Genomic DNA, 13,504 nt, shown 5'->3' with positions numbered 1-13,504 from the left:
GTACTTTTAACAGTGTTTCAGTTATCAACAGAAAGGTTCTTAACTCATAAGCCACCTTGGGGCATATTACCAAGCAATAGCGATGATTATCGCTATTGCTTGGTTAGAGACAAAAATTTACCGCTGAGCTGCGGCGATTTTTACCGCAAATAAACCTTCGTATTACCAAGGTTTATTGCAAATGCGATAAAAATCGCCGCAATGCATGAATATCGCTGAAAAGTCCGCGATATTCATGCATTACCGAGCGAATGCTCTTAGCCATGTTATCCACCTCCCATTGGATAACATGGCTAAGAACTGCTCAGGGCAGGGGTTAGCTTTTGGAGATATTCGCGCTTAGCGTGAATATCTCCAAAAGTTGGTAATAGGAGATAGCGATGTTAGCGACTGTTTTCAGTCTCTAACATCTTGGCACGCCCACTTTGCATGTCATTAGTGATAAATATTACTGACATGCAAAGTGGGGCCCAAGATGGTCGCTATCTCCTACTAGCTGTCGCTAACTGGTGTTAGCGACAGCTAGGTAATAGGGAGATAATTTTATCTCCGCTTTCTTGGCTTTTAAAGCCAAAAAAGCGGAGATAAACCCCCTTCTTGTGTGGACTGCGTGGCTTAGTAAATCTAGAGTAATGCAAGGCAGTACAAGTTGTTACTCTGCATTGGGAAGGCGTATCAATGGGTGGAGTGTGGGTGTTCCCACGTATTCACCCAAGGATTTTGACACATTCTCTGATATGCTAAGAATAGTAAAGCTGGAAATGTGTCAAAATGGTACCCAATCCCAACCTTTGCATAACAACGAGAAATGTGTTCATTTCTCCTCGTCATTTCCTATTTATACATGTGCTGCATCCTGTAGCACACAAGGAAGAGGAAAAGGCTTCTGGGGATTGTTTTTGTACAGCAATGTGTCTCATCCTGCACCAAAACAATCTTGCCTGTAATGCAGGTATCCTTGAACCATGGTTCAAGGGTGCCTGCATTGGCACAAGCCAGTACTCAGCATGTCAGGACAGAGAGAGAGCAGGAATGCACCATATCTCAGTAAATATAGTGCACTCATGCTCTCTCTATTTGACGCACCACAGCAAGTTCTGTTGCTGTGCGGCGTTGTGCCAAAAATGTGTAAACCTGGGCCAGAACCTTTGGGAGAAGTATCAAGTACTATATGGGATTATGTACCCCTTGCTGTACATTAAAGTAATATTGCAAGTTCCTTTATAAGGTCACGGAAATCCAAGGTGACATGCAATATCCATTTAACAAATGGTAATGGGTATTTTATTACTTAAAATACATTGTGTTTCCTGCACACCACTTAAAATCCCTGGGGTCCTGCTCTTTCATATGAAAGAGGTAGTATGGTTGCAGGCATGAATAATAAAAGTGGATTCTAATGTGAAATTAAACACATCGGACAGAAGTGAGGAGTTTGTTGTAAAAATATATTAGAATCAGTTTAATATAAGGCAGAGTGGAAAAGCATTCAGGCTCAGACTGTAGTAGAAAAAGACATGAAGATCTTATTTTTTCTGTTATGATCTTTATTGCGGAAGAAAAAATAACCATATTGCCTTAAATTTCTTTTTTCTACTAATCACTGTTGTTTCTTTTAGAAAAAACAGATCATCAGCCTGAAAAGCAGTGGCGGCTCCTTTGCTAAGGAGGAGGAGAGTCGCCCCACTGCTCAGTGAACAGTTCAAAAAGGAAAAATAAAATGATAGTAATGCAATGCTATTAACATCTTTTTTTTCTGTCCTGGATCAGCTGATTTTCATTTTAGGTGCGGGCAGAGCTAGGCTGTCACAAGACTCACTCACTCGTGAACACTCCTGAGGCGAACTAGCCGGGAGCTCCTTTATTTTTAAACAAACTGTGATTGATACTGTGTTTTAATCTGTACTCTGCATTTTAGAAGCTTATTTGCACAATTCCCTGGTCTTTACCTGGTCGGCGCAGGGAAGCAGATCGCTTGCTGTCTCTGCCCTGACCCGAGTCTTGCCGCCATTCCCTGCGTGAGGGACACGCCCACCTCGGGTGGCCACGCCCCCCCTCCCAGGACGCTATAACTACGCGCTGACTGCAAGCGCCGCTCCCACTCACTCGTGAACACTCCTGAGGCGAACTAGCCGGGAGCTCCTTTATTTTTAAACAAACTGTGATTGATACTGTGTTTTAATTAAGCATGGGCGGAAAATCCGTTCCGCTCGCGGATTTTGCGGATTTTCGGGAAATTCGCAATCCGCGAGATTCGCGAATCTCCCGCAAAATCCGCAAATCCGCGAGCAGCGGATTTTGCTCGCACTGCTCGCACTGTTCGCGTGAGTTCGCGCCCCGCGAATAAGTGCAAAATTGCAGAAATACGATCTTAGCAAAACTGAAAGTAACTACTTACCAGGTTCAAAAGTTCAGGCTCATCATTAGTAGCCATTTCCTGTAGTGCTTCCTGAGGGGCCCCTCCAGAGTTCAGTTGCCAGTTGAAACTATTATGTGACCCTGCTCTGAACCTCAGAATAATTACACATATGCCACAAAGGTCCTGAATTACAGCTAAGGGAGACAAGCAGGAGCCAGGCTGGAAGTTAAAATCCATTAATCAGCCCCTAATTCATTATTGTCAGTTGGGGCAGGGCAGGTGTTGTAACTAATTTTGCAACAATGAAAGCACTTAGCAAGTGCAAAAGATCACTAATCAGGGCGCACTAAGGAAGCAGGTGTCAGCTAAAAAAATATTCTGTGACACATTAATCAGCCCCAAATTAATTCAGGTCACTTGAGGCAGGGAAGGTGTGCTTTGCTTTGCCGAAAATAATGTACACTGGACAACCAGAGGGTGTGGTGATGAAACAGAGGGTGGCATGGGTGGGCCAGAGGGTGGCATGAGTAGTCAGAGAGTGGCAGTGGTGACAGAGAGTGGCAGTGATGAAGAAGAGTGTCCCAAACAGGCTGGACACGTAGAAACAACAAGTTCGCAAAACTTGCGACCCGACAGGTAAGTTCGCAAATTGCGAAATTGTAAAAACCCTCGCGAACTGGCAGAAACACGGGCGAACACAAAAAAAAAAAATCCGCAAATTCGCGGGAATTCGCGGATTTTGCGGATTGCGAATCCGCAAATCCGCAAAATTCGCGAACGCGAGATCCGCAAAATTCGCCCATGCTTAGTTTTAATCTGTACTCTGCATTTTAAAAGCTTATTTGCACAATTCCCTGGTCTTTACCTGGTCGGCGCAGGGAAGCAGATCGCTTGCTGTCTCTGCCCTGACCCGAGTCTTGCCGCCATTCCCTGCGTGAGGGACACGCCCACCTCGGGTGGCCACACCCCCCCTCCCACTGCCAACTTCACTCTACAAAACATGAGTACCAGCCGGAAGTTAAAATCCATTAATCAGCCCCTAATTCATTATTGTCAGTTGGGGCAGGGCAGGTGTTGTAACTAATTTTGCAACAATGAAAGCACTTAGCAAGTGCAAAAGATCACTAATCAGGGCGCACTAAGGAAGCAGGTGCCAGCTAAAAAAATATTCTGTGACACATTAATCAGCCCCAAATTAATTCAGGTCACTTGAGGCAGGGAAGGTGTGCTTTGCTTTGCCGAAAATAATGTACACTGGACAACCAGAGGGTGTGGTGATGAAACAGAGGGTGGCATGGGTGGGCCAGAGGGTGGCATGAGTAGTCAGAGAGTGGCAGTGGTGACAGAGAGTGGCAGTGATGAAGAAGAGTGTCCCAAACAGGCTGGACACGTAGAAACAACAAGTTCGCAAAACTTGCGACCCGACAGGTAAGTTCGCAAATTGCGAAATTGTAAAAACCCTCGCGAACTGGCAGAAACACGGGCGAACACAAAAAAAAAAAATCCGCAAATTCGCGGGAATTCGCGGATTTTGCGGATTGCGAATCCGCAAATCCGCAAAATTCGCGAACGCGAGATCCGCAAAATTCGCCCATGCTTAGTTTTAATCTGTACTCTGCATTTTAAAAGCTTATTTGCACAATTCCCTGGTCTTTACCTGGTCGGCGCAGGGAAGCAGATCGCTTGCTGTCTCTGCCCTGACCCGAGTCTTGCCGCCATTCCCTGCGTGAGGGACACGCCCACCTTGGGTGGCCACACCCCCCTCCCACTGCCAACTTCACTCTACAAAACATGAGTACCAGCCGGAAGCGCAGCGGACGAGCGCAGCGGGCGCGACGATTGCGCGCCGCAACTGGGGCAACTCTCCCTGCCTTGATCCCTCCGCCAGCCGCCGCCCCCCTCCCACATTTGGCGCATGAGTCCCTCCTCCGTCTGCGAGACTTCGCACATATGGGTCAGTTATCATTTCTTGATACCGCCTTCCCCCTGCACGAGTTCACCAGTCAGGGCCTTCTAACTTGCGGCCTTCTCAATGTCAGGTCATTACCAAAACATGCCAATGAAATCCAACTGCTCATTGACGCCCATCACCTGGACGTGCTATTTCTCACTGAGACCTGGACGCATGCAGATTGCAACGTCGACCTCGGTCTTGCGTGCCCTCAAGAGTTTAAAATACTGCATCTCCCCAGGCCAAAGGGCCGTGGTGGGGGAGTGGGGGTCATCTTCCGAGCATCCTGGTCGATTGCCATCCTTGACATAGACCCGGTTGCCGGAACGGAACTCCTTGGCGTTTCGATTAACTGTCACTATGGAGACACCGTGACAGCCATTATCTGCTACCGCCCCCCTGGGGTTTTCAACGCCCAGCAGCAACAATCGCTACTCACTACTCTCACTAATCTGGCCACTTCCCACCACAAACTAATCATTTTAGGAGACTTTAATCTCTGGCCCAACGGCAGCCTGGATAATGCACTGCACAACTTAGTGCTTTCCTGCGACGGAGTCGGCCTCTCACAATTGGTTAACAAACCCACCCACACTGCCGGGCACCAACTGGATTTAATTTTTGCCTCTCCCCAGTTGGTACACCTGGGTGACATCCTGCCCATGTGTTGGACCGACCACGCACTTATTAAATTTCACATCTTATGTGATAAAGCTAAAAGGCCCCCACGTAGCACTACTTCAGATTTTCTGTATAGAGATTGGAAAGCCCTTGACAAACTAAGAGCGGCGGGCACTGTATTCAATGTTGAAAACAGTTTCTCCCCCACCAACTCGGTTGAGAACAACTTCAAAGCCTTCTGTCTAGCAATTACCTCCACCGTAGACTCTCTTGCCCCCCAGAAGAAAGGCAAAGCAAAAAGCAGAGCTCCTGCCCCCTGGTTTAACGACTCTCTGAAATCCCTTAAACTAGCCTGCAGACAATCAGAGAGGAAATGGAGACAAGGCTACTCCGATTCGAATAAAGTAATTAGGAAAAACCATCTCCAAGCATATAAAACTGCCATTAATCAGAGCAAAGCCAACTATTTCTGCACTACGATCAGCAATGCCCCCAACAGTTCTAAAAGCATTTTTCAGATTCTCAAAAACCTTTCCCACCCTGATTGTGCCATAACATCTACCCTTCCTACACAAACCCTCTGCGATAACCTTGCGCTATTTTTTAAAAACAAAATCGACACCATTATTCTTAATCTGAACTCCTCCCCTCCCCTAGGTGGTCTCATTACACCTAGAGCCTGTACTAGTGATCCTGTTTCGGTGCACTCTGATTTTCCTCTCATGGAAAAGCAGCGGGAGTTTCCCCCCATCCCAGAACCGGAATTTGAAAGGCTGGCACTTGGGATCACCTCCGGATCCCCTCTTGACCCGGTGCCTCCAAAAGTCTGGAAGAGTTTTGGTTCTGACCTCTTTGTCACTCTCTGCAGGATCTGCAATCAATCCTTACACTGCGGGCTTGTGCCATCCTCCTGGAAGGAGGCCCTCATCACCCCACTGTTAAAAAAACCTTCCTTGAACCCTGACTGTTTGTCCAATTACCGGCCTATATCCCTCATGCCTTTCCCAGCAAAAATTGTAGAGCGCTGGGTTAGCACCTGTCTCTCCATTCATCTGGAGAAAAATCAGATTCTGGACGATTTTCAGTTTGGCTTTCGTCCTGCTCACAGGACTGAAATAGCTGTCCTGACAGCTCTGGAGGACCTTCGTATGCGGGCAGACAGGGGCCAGGCAGTAGCCTTGATCCTGTTGGACCTGTCTGCCGCTTTCGATACGGTCAACCATGGGGCACTGTTGGAGCGACTCCGGACGGCTGGGGTAGACGGCACTGCCCTACTTTGGTTCCACTCCTTCCTACGGGACAGGAGACAGGCGGTGTCTCTCCCCCCGTATCAATCTATCTTCTCTTCTGTCCCCCACGGGGTGCCCCAGGGCTCCTCCATCAGCCCCATTCTTTTTAACGTGTACCTTAGACCTCTGATCACGTTGATAAAGGCACACAGGTTAAAAACAATCAACTATGCGGACGACACCCAGCTCATCCTCTCTTGGGAGGGAGAAGACTCTACCCCCCTTGCAGCCTTTCACGACTGCTTAAGGGAGACTGCTGGGTGGTTACACAATAACTCGCTGCAATTTAATTCCTCCAAAACGGAGGTTCTGTATTGTGCAGGAAGCTGCATTCCTCGGCAATTCCCCTGCGACTTTTGGCCCCCGGAAACAGCAGATAAACCTCGGCCAGTTACATCGGTTCGCAACCTTGGGGCCACACTGAATGATAAAATGAACACTGAAACCCAAGTTGCTAAAACGGTGGGAATGTGCACAGCTCTCCTGCGCTCCCTGCGCAAAATTATGCCATTGCTACCCGCACAAGCTCGGTAGCAGATAGTCAGGTGCACCATCCTCAGTCGCCTGGACTATTGCAACGCGCTGTTACTTGAGTCCCCAGTTGCCCTGCTTGACCGACTTCAAAGAGTTCAGTCGGCCGCAGCCAAATTAGTTCTGGGTTGGACTAGGAGATCTTCAGCCTCAGCGGCCCTAGCTGAACTACACTGGCTTCCGCTTAAACAACGTGTGGCCTTCAAGTCCCTCTGCCTTGTTTTTAAAGCTTTCCATGGAGCTGGACCTAAAACTCTGCAGGCCATGTTCACATGGTATACCCCTTCCAGAGCTCTACGCTCAGCCTCAGCCCGTCTGGTGATTGTTCCTAAATATAACAAAGTCAGGACGGGGGGCAGATCTTTCAGAGTCGCAGCGGCTAAACTGTGGAACAGTCTGCCTCCTGATATCCGTCAAATCTCACAGCTCCTCCCTTTCAGGAAACGCATCAAGACGTGGTTATTCCCTTAGAAACAACCCCTTCTTCCTGCTCCTCGCTATCTGTTCCCCTGAGTTAAGAGTATTCACCAGCGCCAGGAAACCTGCAAAATTAAGAGCAGGGGGAGGAGAAGTAGGCACTCTCTTAAGTGCGCATGACGGTATGGCCGTCTGTCTTGGGCCAGCCAAACAGTCATGCACACTTAGCATGTTCTCCACTATTGTGTAGTTCCTATAAAACCTATATAAGATCCACACGTTTAGACAACATAAACTGTAGGATTGGTCTCAGACTGATTCTAGACACCCCACCGGGTATGTTGGCCGGTGTAACAGCTAGCTCACAGTGCCACTAGAAACTCCTCTTACCAAGGAGAGAATAGTTCTTGCCAACTATCAAACATGACAACTCTGATCCCTCAGGACCATGGAAACAATGTACTACTTTTCGCTCAGTCTCTCGTGCTCACTTTGTCTCAGAGAGATACTCAGAATAAACAATAGGAACGTTTTTCAATAAGCATTTCCTAAACAGTTGTTATTCTAGTGTAAAATAGGTGTCCTGAAACAACCATTAGACAGTAACAGATACACATGATTAGAAGCAGTAGGAAAGTAAAAGGATGGTAGATTCCTTCCATTTTGCTATACCCTTGAATACAGGCAAGTATATAAAATACATGACAATAAAATGCGTACTCTTACGATGCTACCCTAACTAGATGTACCTAAGTGTACCTAGCATGTACGAATCCCTCTTGGATAAGGTCAACCCCATTACCTGAAGTGAGAGACTGTGGGACCCCATTTTGGTCTGGAAATGGACACCCTGCAGGGGATGTTAGACCACTGCGAGCTGAAGTATCTGTATGCAGGAGCCTCAGCATCTCGCGTCAGTGTGTCGGCAGGGAATTCCTGACCTCCTCTGGTTGTAACAGAAAGATGTGATGTTAATACACCCAAAGGTCTTTCAGGGGGTTCTACCTTGCTGTGCCACTTGTCGGACTTAGGATGATGTCAGGACTGAACTTTTACATAGTTATTATACAGGAGATGGTAGTCCTGCTGAGTTTCCAAGAATCCTCATGCATTATGAATGAGGCTTTTACCATGGAAAATCCCACATTCTGTGCGCCTTTGTTGTATCTAGGTAAAAGGTCAGTCCTCAAGAACCATTATGTGGGTAATATAGGGGCGAGTATAGGTGGAAGTTTACTACGTTACCTGAGCCTTTATTGGGGTACCTATATGAAATATGACACCACCTGGCAGCATTGCGCAGCCTGGGTGATGAACATGCACAGGCTCCCAGTCCCTGTCTGAGCGCTAAACGACAGAGCTCAGACCAATCATGATGCTGCTGTCCTGCTGGTGACAGCAGCATCGATATTGGCTAGAGGATTCTGGGAGCCTGTGTGCTACCTGCTTCTGGAGCAGACTGAAGAAGACCGAGAGGCGACGGCCGGCCTGCAGATAAGTGATCTTTAAAATTCATTTTACATTCCCCCCTGCCACCCTCATTAAGAAGCAGCCATCACTGCTGAAAAGCCATTCTTTATTTTCATTTCATAAAACAACTTCAGGCCTACTTCCAAGGGTACAGGGGTGACACAAAGTGGGAGGGCTGAACTCACAGATGCAGAAGCAGGTGGGTAGGAAGTATTTTATGTCTCTGTGACTTCAGATCAGGAGACCAGCTAGATTGTTGTTGGAGTCTCTCTGGGTTCCGGGAACATGTGAGGCAGGTCCAATCCTTCTTACCCTGGCAGGAGGGCAGCAGGCCAGCTCAGCAAAGTAGGAGTACAACAAAGCAACAGTCCAGCAGAGTGGCAGTCCTTCAGCAGCACAGCTGTCCTGCTTCCTGGCAGGGTATCCAGAGGTCCAGAAGTGTACTGAAGTGCTGGGTTGTTGGGTTAACGGTTGGTGGAATGCTGCTGTGTCCCTGAGGCTTCTAATCAAGAAGTTAGCCAACTAGCCCTTGAGGTCACTCTTTGATCCTGCCCTTAGAGTTGAAGGTCAGGTCCATATCACCCAGGCAAGAGGACAACTGGCAGCATGGCAGCAGTCCTTCAGAGCAGCAGTAGAGCAGAGTGGCTGTGCTTTCAGCAACACATCAGTCCTTCCTTCCCAGCTGACTATCCACAGGTCCAGAAGTGTACTGAAGAGTTGGTGTGGGAGGTCCAGTATTTACACACAGTAGTGCCTTTGAAATGGGGAGTAGCTTCTAGAGGCTTGTTTTTGAAGTGCAGAGGTACCATGCCTTCCTGGCCATGGTTATACCCTAACTACAGGGGGTGTGCAGCCCTGTTGCAATTGGGTTCCACCCATTCAGTTCTCCCAGCTTTTCTTGATCACCCAGTTTTGGACTTTTCGCTCGAGGTGAGCCTCACTACAGGTGTCTCGCCCATGATAGTCACATGGAAAATGGACTGCAAGTGTTTACTGCCAGTGTCCTCCTTTTATGATAAGGTCTCTGTGATGCAGCAAGGATAAGGGGCATGTGGCTGTTTAAACATGAAAATGTGGGTGCACGCATGTACACAGGTGTGAGGGCTGTGTGTGGAACACTACTGTTGTGTGCAGCCTGGTAAATGGGACAGGTAGTCTGGCTCAATGGGAACTCTGCATGATTAGTTATTGGCCTGAGATAGGCCATATAATGTTAGTGTACACTAATAGGGAAATTAATTGGCAGATAACTGTTTTGTCTGTAGTGACACTTCATTGTACACATAGGGGGGACTGTCTTAGGGTCTCATTGAGATTTTGGCAGTGCAGTGCTGCCATTAAGAGTACATGGTGCTAGGTGCTTTTCATTACGAACTCCACAGCATCATAATGGCTACACTGAAAACTGAGATGTTTGGTATCAAACTTCTCAGCACATTAAACTCACACTGGTGCCAGTGCGGAATTTAATGAAAAATGCATACAGATGGCATCTTAGAGATGCCCCCTGCAAAACGACCTACCACTAGTGTCCAGGCTGAGTGGCTGTTTTCAGCTGCCAGCACCAGAAATGTTTCTGGACCCCTGGGTCGAGAGCCTGAGGCTCTCGGGGTCTGAAGCAATGCACATCCTGGGACGAGGTGCCAAGCCTCCTCCCACAGGATGGGCAGGGTCCACAAATGGGAAGCTTTAAAGGCTTTCCACCTTTGTGAGCTTCCCAATGCCACTTGATATTTTCAGCAACTGGTCCCCACTGGTTCTGACCCCCACTTTGGGTGAGAGAACTGGTGGGAAATACAAGTGAGGAAAGGAGGTGTGCCCACCTCCGCCAATTCCACCCCTCAGGTGGGGGAGGCCAGGTGAAGCACAACTCTCAGTCCCCACCATCTTGCTGATGGGGGGACGCAGCCAACCAGGGGAAGGCTTATGCCTCCTCCTTCCACTGGAGGGAGGCCTAATAGGGGGTGTACCCACCCCAGGGAAGGGACCTATTGGTCCCAACCTTTTGCCTACATGTAACACCCCTAAATCTAGTGTTTATGGGCACCCCTGAACCTTGGTTCCTCAGACCAGAAGAAACTACAAGAAAAGAAGAAGTAGGAACGAACAGCCGTGCCAAAGCTAACAAGAGGAATACGCCCACTGACTTGGCCCCAGCCCTACTGGCCTGTCTCCACCCCAAACCTGCTCCTGAAAAATCCCGGTGTGTCCTGCATCCAGCAACCTGAAAAACCCTGGAGGACCTGCCTGCCTTCAACCACAAAGACTGTGTCTCCCGTTAACACTGGATTTGTTCATCTGCAACCTCTGGCTCCGGCCGGACACTGCATATCTGCACCACTCTGCACCCGCCATCCACGGCCCGAGCTTGAGTGGTCAAACACCACAAGGAGGTCTCCCCGTGATCCTAACCCGAAATCCGGTGACCCCTGACCTGCCTCCGTAATCTAGCCGATGCTTGCAACCTAAATCCGGAAGGTGCCCCCAACTGCGACCAGGAGCTGGTAAGAAGAGCTGACACCAAAAGACACCCCTTCACTCGATGCCCCACTGCCTTGGGTGGCCAAACCAATGGTACCTAACCAACCCTCAACTTCCCAACTTACCTCTCGCAGGGGTGGTTGCACCCAGAAGACCTTCGTCCCCAAGCTTGCAGTGCCCGATGTCGAAACAGCACCCTCCGCCCGGCCGCCCTGGTGCTGCTGAGGGTGCAACTTCGGCGCTACTTTGTTTTCCCATTTGCCCGGAGCTAAAGTTCAGGAGATTTGCTCTCACAACCAAGTGGTCTGCTCATCAGCCGCCGCAAACCAGAGGCCCTCTATCCCCCGTTGGAAAACATTGGGCCTCAGCACTCTGCACCCAGCGGCCCTAGTACCGCTGAGAGCGTAACGAGAGTGCATCCCTGACCCTGGAGGACCCCTAAGTCTACTACCAGACCCTCAATTCCCACTACTGAATACTTACCTTAAAACCAATAACACTATGTTCCACCATAGGCTAACATTACCAGTTTTCTGGGGAAAAGTTTCCAAGTGTGGAGTTTGAAAACCTAAAGAAATTAAATTGTACTATTTAACAAAAATGGGTTTACTTACCTGTTTACAGGAAATGTCCGAGTGTAGTATCCAGGTAAACTACACTGAATAGGAAACGAAATCTAAAAAGTAACTTACCTGGTATTTTACTGAAAAGCCCATTTAAGTCTATGTACTGTATTTACAAACCATTGCAGTTCTCTGCACCAATACTGTAAGTCTAAGCAAAGTGCATATACCATTACAATCCATACTGTATTTCAACTGTATATTTACTGCAAAGTACTTAACACTTACGGGTGCCAGGCTTGCCTCATTCTAGGAAATAAAATAACTAAAAGAATATTTTTATATAACAATAATTGGTCTGAGGTTCAGTCTTTGAGTATGTGAATTCATTTGCCGACTGAGTGTCTACAACAAATTCTTAACACTGTCCTCTGATACTGCCTTACTACTCGACCACACTACCACAAATAGAGAGTGAGGTGCTATCTAACTTTACCTCTGCCTACCTTTTGGGTTCAACTGGACTCTATGCACACTATACCTCACTTTGATATAGTATATACAGAGTCAGCTTCCTACAAGTGTTAATCGTCAGCACTGGCACTTTTTTTTGTACACAAGTGTAGGGCTTAGCCTTGCTGCCCAATACAAGCTCAACCCCTTCTTTCTTTGTTAAACTTTCTAAAAGTGACATGTATTAGATTGTAATTTAAAATCTGTCTTCACCATAAAAGAGGATTTTATATTACAATTCCAAAGAAAAGAAACATGAACTGCTTACCTATCTCCATTTGGAAGCTGTGGCTTAATACATGTAATAAGGTAACTTATAAGTTATCCTATAGGTGAGGTAAGCCCGGCAATAGTGAAAAGGTACTGCCTTTGACGTTTCCAATTCAGTGCCTTTTTCATGCTCCTGATCTGGTGCTTGGTTTGTGCATCTGTTTTGCGGTGCGGGAGCTGGGCTGCACCGCAAAACTCATAATAAAGCCCAATTACTACAGCATGGTGCATCGTGAGGAGAAAAACTCAAAAAAATATTGAGCTTAAGTTGTATGGAGTCATTATTTAGTACCATTATGTACGGTCCTGGTTCTGTCTCAGGAAGTAGTTCGGGCACCAAAGTCTAGTAGGGCAGGGTCAGACATTTAGGACATTCCATCCATCCGAGAGTGTTTGAGTATAGGTGGCCTGCCCAATAGGTCCCTTTGGTACTCATTTTCATGAAAGTTGAATGGGAGACCAAATTTTTTTAAACGTATATGTTGTATCATGTAATAGTGCTTACAGTTTCTCATATGTTTAGATTGGCCACACTTTCGCCCACCAAACTTGAGGTGGGGGTGAAAGGCCTGATTCCAGAAATGCACCAGCATTAGTCAAGCAGCTAGCAACAGGTAAGTTATGAGTTTGCTATTTAGGGTTGTAAGTGGATATATGAAGTTCTCATCCGGGGTCCCCAACAGGAGGATAAGGGAATCTGCAGGGAGGTTCACTCCCATTATCTGGATCAAACCTTTGGACAGGTCAAACATGTGTACCATATCCACTCTCTCCCCACAATCTCTTCATCAGAGGTCAGAGTCTCCAACTTATCACTCTCATATGAGCAGGGTTGAGATATCATCTAGAGAAGAGTTTATATGCGTTTCTCTGTGTTGCACTTATATAGAAATCTCTGCCACCCTAGTTAATGCTGTTACTCAAGTGCCATCAGGTATCTCTTGAGCCAAGTCCCTGCTGCAGGCTGTCATATAGGACAGGGGTTGTTCTGTGTGAGATTGGTGTATTGTAATCTAAAGTAAGCAAATCCTTTCTTGAA

The 13,504-nt window shown here is 47.5% G+C and overlaps 1 protein-coding gene across 4 annotated transcripts in view; it reads right to left on the bottom strand.

The window, feature by feature from the left end:
• The window catches only part of LOC147692932 (inter-alpha-trypsin inhibitor heavy chain H4-like), a 563,260-nt gene that overhangs the window by 330,685 nt on the left and 219,071 nt on the right, over positions 1–13,504 (bottom strand). The gene's annotated exons all lie outside the window — the stretch shown is intronic.

The sequence above is a fragment of the Lissotriton vulgaris genome, chromosome 9, assembly GCF_964263255.1.
Source record: "Lissotriton vulgaris chromosome 9, aLisVul1.2, whole genome shotgun sequence".
Lineage (NCBI taxonomy): Eukaryota > Metazoa > Chordata > Amphibia > Caudata > Salamandridae > Lissotriton > Lissotriton vulgaris.
The sequence above is the reverse complement of the archived record's forward strand: the minus strand, read 5'-3'. Positions and strand labels throughout refer to the sequence as shown.